The sequence below is a fragment of the Balaenoptera musculus genome, chromosome 19, assembly GCF_009873245.2.
Source record: "Balaenoptera musculus isolate JJ_BM4_2016_0621 chromosome 19, mBalMus1.pri.v3, whole genome shotgun sequence".
Lineage (NCBI taxonomy): Eukaryota > Metazoa > Chordata > Mammalia > Artiodactyla > Balaenopteridae > Balaenoptera > Balaenoptera musculus.
In genome coordinates this window covers 15,552,509-15,561,765 of record NC_045803.1, presented here as the reverse complement: position 1 = coordinate 15,561,765, position 9,257 = coordinate 15,552,509, and positions in this window count along the sequence as shown.

Genomic DNA, 9,257 nt, shown 5'->3' with positions numbered 1-9,257 from the left:
CACAGCTCTTGCAGCTTAAAGCATGGCAAAGTCCTGCTTAATCCTTGACAGGACCTGAAAGAGTTATTAGAGAAGATGAGTCTTGGCCCATGAGGTTGCTTGCGGTTTCTATAAGTATAGTTTGTCCTTGGCATGCTTCAGTAGTCACAGTCTGTTCTCAAGCATGTTTATATCCTGGTTCGCAGAATGTTTTGTACTATAATTTCAACACTAAGGAAATACTGTCTGATGATTCAGTTTGGCGATTTTAACAATAACATGTATTGTCTACTGCAATATATAAAAAGAGGTTTGACGAGAAATGAAGTGTGTGTGTTTATACACCACCCTCCTGACCCTGTCTCTTCTTAATCCCCTCACCTGCTCTCAGGACTTGTTCCTCAGTCTTACAGCGACTGGCGAAAAATAAATGAAGGGAGGGAGGGAGGGAGGAAGGAATTTATAAAAAAAAAAAAAAATGGCCATACTACCCAAAGCAATCTACAGATTTAGTGTGATCCCTATCAAAACACCCATGATGTTTTTCACAGAACTAGAACAAATAATCCTAAAATTTATATGGAGTCACAAAAGACCCAGAATTGCCAAAGCCATCCTGAGGAAAAAGATCAAAGGTGGTGGCATAACCCGTCCAGACCTCAGACAGAACTACAAAGCTACAGTAAGCATGTTATTGACATAAAAACACATATAGATCAATGTAAAAGAATAGAGAACCCGGAGTAAACCCAGACACCTACAGTCAATGAATCTACAAGAAAGGAGGCAAGAATACACAATGAAAAGACAATCTCTTCAATAAGTGGTGTTGGGATAGTTGGACAGCTACATGCAAATCAATGAAATTAAAACACCATATATAAAAGTTAACTAAAAATTGTTTAAAGACCTAAATTTAAGACATGACACCATAAAACTCCCAGAAGAGAACACAGTCAAAGAGCATTCTTGGACATAAACCACAGCAATATTTTCTTAGATCAGTTTCCCAAGGCAAAACAAATAAAAGCAAAAATAAACAAATGGGACCTAATCAAACTTTAAAACTCTTGCACAGCAGAGGAAACTATCAACAAAACATAAAGACAGCCTACTGAATCGGAGAAAGTATTTGCAAACAATGCAACCAACAAGGGGTTAATATTCAAAATATACAAACAGCTGATACAACTCAATATTAAAAAACAACATAATTTAAAAATGAGCAGAAGACCTAAATAGACATTACTCTAAAGCAGACATACAGATGGCCAACAGGCACATGAAAACATGCTTACCATTGCTAATTATTAGAGAAATGCAAATCAAAACCACAATGAGGTATCACCTCACATCATTCAGAATGGCCATCACCAAAACTATAAATAATAAATGCCGGAGAGTGTGTGGAGAAAAGGGAACCCTCCTACACTGTTGGTGGGAATGTAAATTGGTGCAGCCACTATGCAAAACAGTATGGAGTTTCCTTAAAAAACAAAAAATAGAGCTACCATGTAATCTGGCAACCCCACTTGGTAAATATTTGGAGAAGATGAAAACTCTAATTCCAAAAGATACATGTGTCTCAGTGTTCATGTAGCAGCACTATTTATAACAGTCAAGACAGGGAAACAACCCAAATGCCCGACTGGCTTAAGAAGACATGATATGTGTGTGTGTGTGTGTAATGGAATATTAGTCATAAAAAAGAATGAAATATTGCCATTTGCAGCAATATGGATGGACCTAAGGAATATTTTACTTAGTGAAGCAAGTCAGACAGACAAATATTATATGATATCACTTATATGTGAAATCTAAAAAATAATACAAATGAATATACAAAAGAGAAATGGATTCACAGACACAGAAAACAAACTTATGGTTACCAAAGGAAAAAGGGAGGGGGGCAAGGGATAAATTAGGAGTATGGGAGTAACAGATACAAACTACTATACATAAAATAGATAAGCAATAAGGATTTACTGTATAGCACAGGAGATTGTATTCAATATCTTATAATAACATATAATTGAAAATAATCTGAAAAAATACATATATATGTAACAATCACTTTTCTGTACACCTGAAACGAACACAATATTGTAAATCAACTATATTTCAATTTTTAAAGGTTTAAAAGTTAGTTGTAATCTTTAAAGATATAAAAGTATCCACTAGAGGAACTAAAAAAGTGATCTTGTGTAGATAGATTAAAACACAAAATGGGTTTTAGGTCTAAATTGTTATAAGACAAAGGAAATTATCTATTGATAAAGGTGTCAATGCATTTAGAAGATAAACATACTTGCACTGAACAGCAGAGCCTCAAAATATATGTAGTAAACATGGACAGAATTGTTGGGAGAAATAGTTCTACAATAGTTGGGGACTTAAGTACCTTATTTTCAATAATGAAAAGTATATCTAGATAGAAGATCAATAAGTAAGTGGAATTGGACAACACAAAAACCAACTAGCCCTAACAGACATATTTGGAACATTCCACCCAACAACAGCAGATACACATTTTTCTGAAGTGCACATGGAACATTCTCCAGGATCATAAAGTAATTCTCATTTTAAACAACTGAAAGCATACCAAGTATCTAACTAATATGAAACAAGGTTAGAAGTCAATATTAGAAGGAAAATTGAAAATTTTGCAAATATGTGGGAATTAAACAACATACTCTTTAAATGACCAATTGGTCAAAGAAGAAATCACTCGTGAAATTAGAAAATACTTTGAGATGAAGGAAAATAAAAACACAACATACCAAAACTTATGAGATTCAATGAAAGCAGTTCCCAGAGGGAAATGTACAGCTATAAATACCTATATTAAAAAGGAAGAAAATCTTAACCTAACTTTACATCTTAAGGAACTAGAAAAGAGGAGCAAACTAAACCCAAAACCAGCAGAAGGAAGAAAATACAGACAAAAGCAGATACAAAGAATAAATGAAATTTAAAAATAGAATCAGTGAAACCAGAAGTTGGTTATTTGAAAAGACTGAAATTGACAAACCTTTAGATAAAGTGTTTAAGAAAAAAAAGAAGATGCAAATAACTAAAGTTAGAAATAAAAGTGGGGACATTACAAACTTTACAGAAATTTAAAGAATTATAAAAGAATACTACAAATAATTGTACACCAACAAATTAAATAATGTAGATTAAATGCACAAATCTCTAGACACAAATTACTGAAATTGACTCAATAAGAAATAGAGAATTGCAACAGACCTGTAACAAGTAAAGAGGTTGAATCAGTAGTTCAAGACCTTCAAGAAAGAAAAGTCCAGGTCCAGATGGCTTCACCAGTGAATTTAAACTTCTAAAGAAGGATTAACACCAATCCTATTCAAACTCTTCTGAAAAATAGGAGAGAATTATCCCTAACACATTCTATGAAGCCAGCATTATCCTGATATAAAGCCAGACAAAAATACCACTAGAAATGAAAACTACAGATAAATACCTCTCATGGATATAGGTACAAAAATCTTCAACAAAATATTAGCAAACCAAGTCCAACAGTACATTAAAAGGATTGCACAGCTTGACTAAGTGGGATTTATTCCAGGAATACAAAGGTGCTTCAACATAAGAAAATAAATGAAGTTAATACACTTCATTAATAAAGCAAAGGCGAAAAAAACCCAACATGATCATCTCAATTGATGCAGAAAGGCACTTGAAAAAATTAAACAGCCTTTCAGGTTAAAAATGCTCAGCAAACTAGGAATAGAAGGGAATTTCCTTAACATGATAAAGGACATTTATGAAAAACCCACAGCTAACATCATCCCCAACGGTGAACATCTGAAATCTTTTTCCTTAACACCAGGAACAAGACAAGAATATCTGATTTCACCATTGGTGTTCAACATTTTACTGGAAGTCCTAGCCAGAGAAATTTGTCAAGAAAAATAAAAGGCATCCAAATTCTAAAGGAAGAACTAAAACTATCTCTATTTGCAGATGACATGACTCTATACATAGAAAATCCCAAAATGTCCACAGGAAAAAACTGGAGCTAATAAATTTTAGTAAAATTATAGGGTACAGGATCAGCACAAAAAAATTGTTTTTCTATACACTAGCAATCAACAATACAAAAAGGAACTAAGAAAATTCTATTTATAATAGCATCAAAAAGAATAAAATATGTAGGAATAAATTTAACCACAGGAGTGAAAGACTTGTACACTGAAAACTATAAAACACTGCTGAACAAAATTAAAGACATTATTAAATGGAAGGACATTCCATTTTCATCAATTGGAAAATGTAATAGTGTTGTATTACTCTACTAGGTCTGCCATAACAATGTACCACAGACTGGATGGCTTAAACAACAGAAATTTATTTCTCACAGTTCTGGAGGCTGGATATTCAAGATCAAGCTGTTTGCAGATTTGACGTCTCCTGAGGCCTCTCTCCTTGACCTGCAGATGGCCTTTTCTCTGTACATGCACATTTCTGGTATTTTTTCCTCTTCTTAAAGAACAAAATTCGTATTGGATTAGGGTCCCACTCTTATGGCATCATTTAACCTTAATTGGCTCCTTAAAGGCCCTATCTCCAAATATAGTCCCATTGTGGGTTAGGGCTTCAACATAGGAATTGGGGGACACAATTCAGTCCATAACAACTAGTAAGATGGCAGTAATCCTCGAAGCAATTTACAGATTCAGTGCAATCCCTATCAAAATTCTAAATACTTTTTTCTTCAGATTGGAAAAGCTGATCCTCCAATTTATATGAAATTTCGAGGGTCCCCAAATAGTCAAAACAACACTGAAAAAGAAAAACAAAATTGGAAAACTCACACTTTCCCATTTCAAAAACTACTTCAAAGCTAGAGTAATCAAAACAATGCGGTACTTACATAAGGGCAGACATATGGATCAATGGGATAGAGCTGAGTCTAGAAATAAACCCAAATATCCATACCCGATTGATTTTTGGCAAGGGTGCCAAGAAAATTCAATGGGGTACAAATAGTTTCTTTAAGAAATCTGCTGGGACTACTGGTTAACTAAATGCACAAGAATCAAGGTGAACTCCTGCCTCACTCCATTTACAAAAGTTAACTTGAAATTGAACAATGACCTAAATTTAAGAGTTCAATTATCAGATTCTTAGAAGAAATACAGGGGTAGATCTTCCTGATCTTGAATTTGTCAACTGATTTTTAGATTTGACATAAAAAACACAAGAAGCAAAAGAAAAGATAAATTGAAATTCACAAAAACTATAAACTTTTTCTACAAAAAGACCTTATCAAGAAAGTGAAAAGACAACATATAGAAGAAAATGTTTGTAAATCATGTACCTGTTGGCCATTTGTAACTTCTCTTGAAGAGACAGAAATCCTAACACAACTCTGCTTGCCTGTGGTCTATTTTAATTAAATGTGTGTGTGTGCACGCACACACACTACCACTCTATTATACTGTCAGATTTTTCTTGGAATTCCATATGTTCTTTTCATACTGTAGATTAGACCTAAAACTGATTCCTACCTTATCCCCGACTGCCTCGATTCCTGTTTCTCTGCATACTCGATGGGTTAGACCAGCAAAAATCACAAGGCTGACTTCAGTGGTCAGTTTGGATATGTGCCTTAGTATCCCTAATAATGGTGAGACCTTCATGAGCAAGGGACACCTTCGATGGTGTACATGGTTCATGAGAAAATAGCTAGAACTGAGGGATCTTCATTACTTGGTCTCATCCTGCTCAATAGTTTTTCAACTGTGGTTCCAGGAAGGAAGCTCTAGTTAGATCCCACAGTATTTATCAAGATTCTTCCTGCTGGTAGGAGCAAAGCTCCATCTAAATTACCTTCTCAATTAGGTTATTTGAAACTCAAGTCACTTCAAGGAAAAGAATAGTGGAATTTTCTCTGTAAAGGTGACAATTACTCTAGTAATAGGCCAGTCTCTTGTCTCTTAAATATTAGCTCTGCATCTTTTTTTGTTGCCTTTTTTATTTTGGCCTTTGTTGGTCACTTAACTTTTTCCAGTATTCAGCTTTAAAATCCCATTCCAGAAGTTAACTGGCCATTTATCCCAGAGAAAAATGGAAAACATCCTAAGATTAGGAAAAAGGCAAGGATGTCTTCTCTCACCAGCATATCTGGAAGCCCCAGCCAGTGAAATAAGACCAGAAAAGTAAATAGAAGGCATACATATTGGAAAGAACAGCAGCAACAACAACAACAAAATTGTCTCTATTTGCAGATGACATTGTTTTCTATATAAAGAATGAAAAGGAATCTACAAAACAAAAATATCCCTCTCTTGCCAATGAAACAGTTAAGTTTATATCTAACAGTATATGTACAGGAGCTGAAAACCAGAAGACACTGATGAAAAAAACTCAAAGATCTAAATAAGTGAAGAGACATATTGTGCTTATGGATTGGAAGTCTCAACACAGTAAAAATTTCAATTTTCTCCCATGTAATATAAAGGTGTACTGCAATTCTTATCAAAATCTAAGCAGCATTTTTGAAAAAAAAAAAAGGTGGATCTAAAGTTATAAGGAAAAGCAAAGGAATTAGGATAAAGCAGTTTTGAAAAAGAAGGATAAAGGGAGAAGAATCACTATTTAGCTACAGTAATCAAGACAGTGTGGTGTTGGTAGGGTGACAGATACATAAATCAATGGAACAGAAAAGAGTTCAGAAATAGACTCACATAAGTCAGCCACCTGATCTTTTACAAAAGTGCAAAACAATTGAATAGAAAAAGGATAATTTTTTTCAACAAATAGTGTTGGAACAATTAGACATCATAGGCAAAAAAAATGAACCTTGACCTAAATCCTATACCTTATACAAATTAACTTAAAATATATCATAGACTAGGTAATATCCACATTAAACTTTAAAATTTTTGTGCATCCAAAAAAACCAATATTTTAATAATGCAAATATTTGACAAATGGTTTGTATACAGAATATAACACTAAAAATTAAAAATTAATTACCCATTAGGGCCACACCCAGTGGCAGTGAGGTAAGTTTGCCTCTGCTTCACCAACAGGGTAGTATCAAGCAGGATGAACTTCCATGGTGGCCCAAAAGCACTGAGGTTGAACTAGGTGGTTCCAAGCAGTGCTGCTCAATAATCAGCTTCTCACCCTCCTCAGTGTTATCAGGGTCCAATGGGGAGCTGAACTTTCATCCCCACTTAACAAACTCTAGCAACTAAGGTGGTGCTAGCCAACACCCTTTCCCCACTTTCATCTTCCCCATCTGTTCTAGCTGGGCTGAATGGAGAGCTTAACTTCCACCCCCATCCACTGAAAATGAGGCGGGTGGCCGTGTTCGACTTTTGCTGGGGTGGAGTCTGTGGGGCCTAGCAGGGTGCTGAACATCTACCCCAACCTGGACTTCTAAGCTACACCTAAATAGAGTAACTGCCTGCATAAAGGAAGGATCTAGAATCTAATAACACAACCCCCAAAATGTCCAGAATAGAACTGAACATCATTAATTGTATCAAAAAACAGGAAAATCTCAAACTGAATGAAAAAAAAGACAATCAAGAGACATCAACACCAAGATAAATTAATCTGACAAGAAATTTAAAACAGCAATCATAGAAATGCTTCAATGAACAAATTATGTACACACTTGAAACAAATAATAAAACAGAAAATCTTCACAAAGGAAGGGAGTATATAAAGAACAAAATGGAATTTTTTTGGGGGGGGCTCTGTTGGGTCTTTGTTGCTGCGCGTGGGCTTTCTCTAGTTGCGGCGAGTGGGGGCTACTCTTCATTGTGGTGCATAAGCTTCTCATTGTGGTGGCTTGTTGTGGTGCATGGGCTCTAGGGCGCACGGGCTTCAGTAGTTGTGGTGCACATGGGCTCAGTAGTTGTGGCTTGTGGGCTCCAGAGCACAGGCTCAGTAGTTGTGGTGCACAGGCTTAGTTGCTCTGTGGCATGTGGGATCTTTCCAGACCAGGGATCGAACCTGTGTCCCCTGCACTGGCAGGTGGATTCTTAACCACTGCGCCACCAGGGAAGTCCCCAAAATGGAATATTTTTAACTGAAAAATACAGTAGGCCAAAGTAAAAGACTCAATGGATGTGCTCAAGAACAGAATGGAGGGGAGAGAGGAAAGCATCAGTGAACTTAAAGATAGAACAAGAGAAATTACCCAATATGAACAACAAAGAGGGAAAATATGCTGAATCCTGGAAGGAAAGGGGAAAGTCAGGCTGAAAAGGCATTCAAAGAAATAATGGCAGAAAATTCCTCAATTTTGGCAATAAACATAAGCCTACAGATTCAGGAAACTGAGCAAACCCCAAACAGGATAAACCCAAAGAAATCCATGCCAAGACACATCATAATCAAAATTCAGAAAACTAAAAACAAGAAAAAAAAATGAAAGCAGCATGAGTAATGATACATTACCTGCAGAGGAACAATGATTTAAATGACAGATTTCTGATCAGAAAACATGACGGCCAGAAGGAAGTAGCACATTTTTCAAGTGCTGAAAGAACTGTCAATCCAGAACTCTATACCAGCAAAAAATATTCTTCATGAATGAAGGTGAAATGAAGACATGCTCAGATGAAGGAAAACTAAGAATCTGTCAGGAGATCTATTCTAAGGAAGTTCTTCAAGCAGAAGAGAAATGAAGGAAATGTGGAATATCAGGAGTGAGGAAAGAACATAAAGTAAAAATATGGGTACATTTAATAGATTATCTTTCTCCCGTTGACTTTCCAAAATTTTGTTAGATGGCTGAATCAAAAATGGCTACATTATCTCATGTAGTTCTTAAGGTATATAGAGGAAATATTTAAGATAACTATGCAATAAAGTGGGGTAAATTAAAGGAGCTCCGTTGAGATAAGGTTTTGAACTGGTTCAATGTTAACAAAAGTAGACTGTGATGAGTTACATATGTATAATGTAATACCTAGGGCAACTACTAAAAAATTATACAAAGAAATGTACTTAAGAACTCTATAGATAAGTCAAAGTAGAATTCTAAAAACATGCTCAAATAACCCACAGCAAGACATGAAAAGTGAAACAGAGGAATAAAAAAACAGAACAAAACAACAAATAAAGTGGCAGAGAATGTTCATAGCAGATTTGTAATAACCCCAAATTGGAAACAACTCAAATGTCTTTCAATGGCTGAATGTTTAGAGAAACCATGGTATACCGATACCATAAAAAACTACTCAGAAATTACCCAAAAAAGAACAAATTATTGTACCTGCAACAAGTGGAAT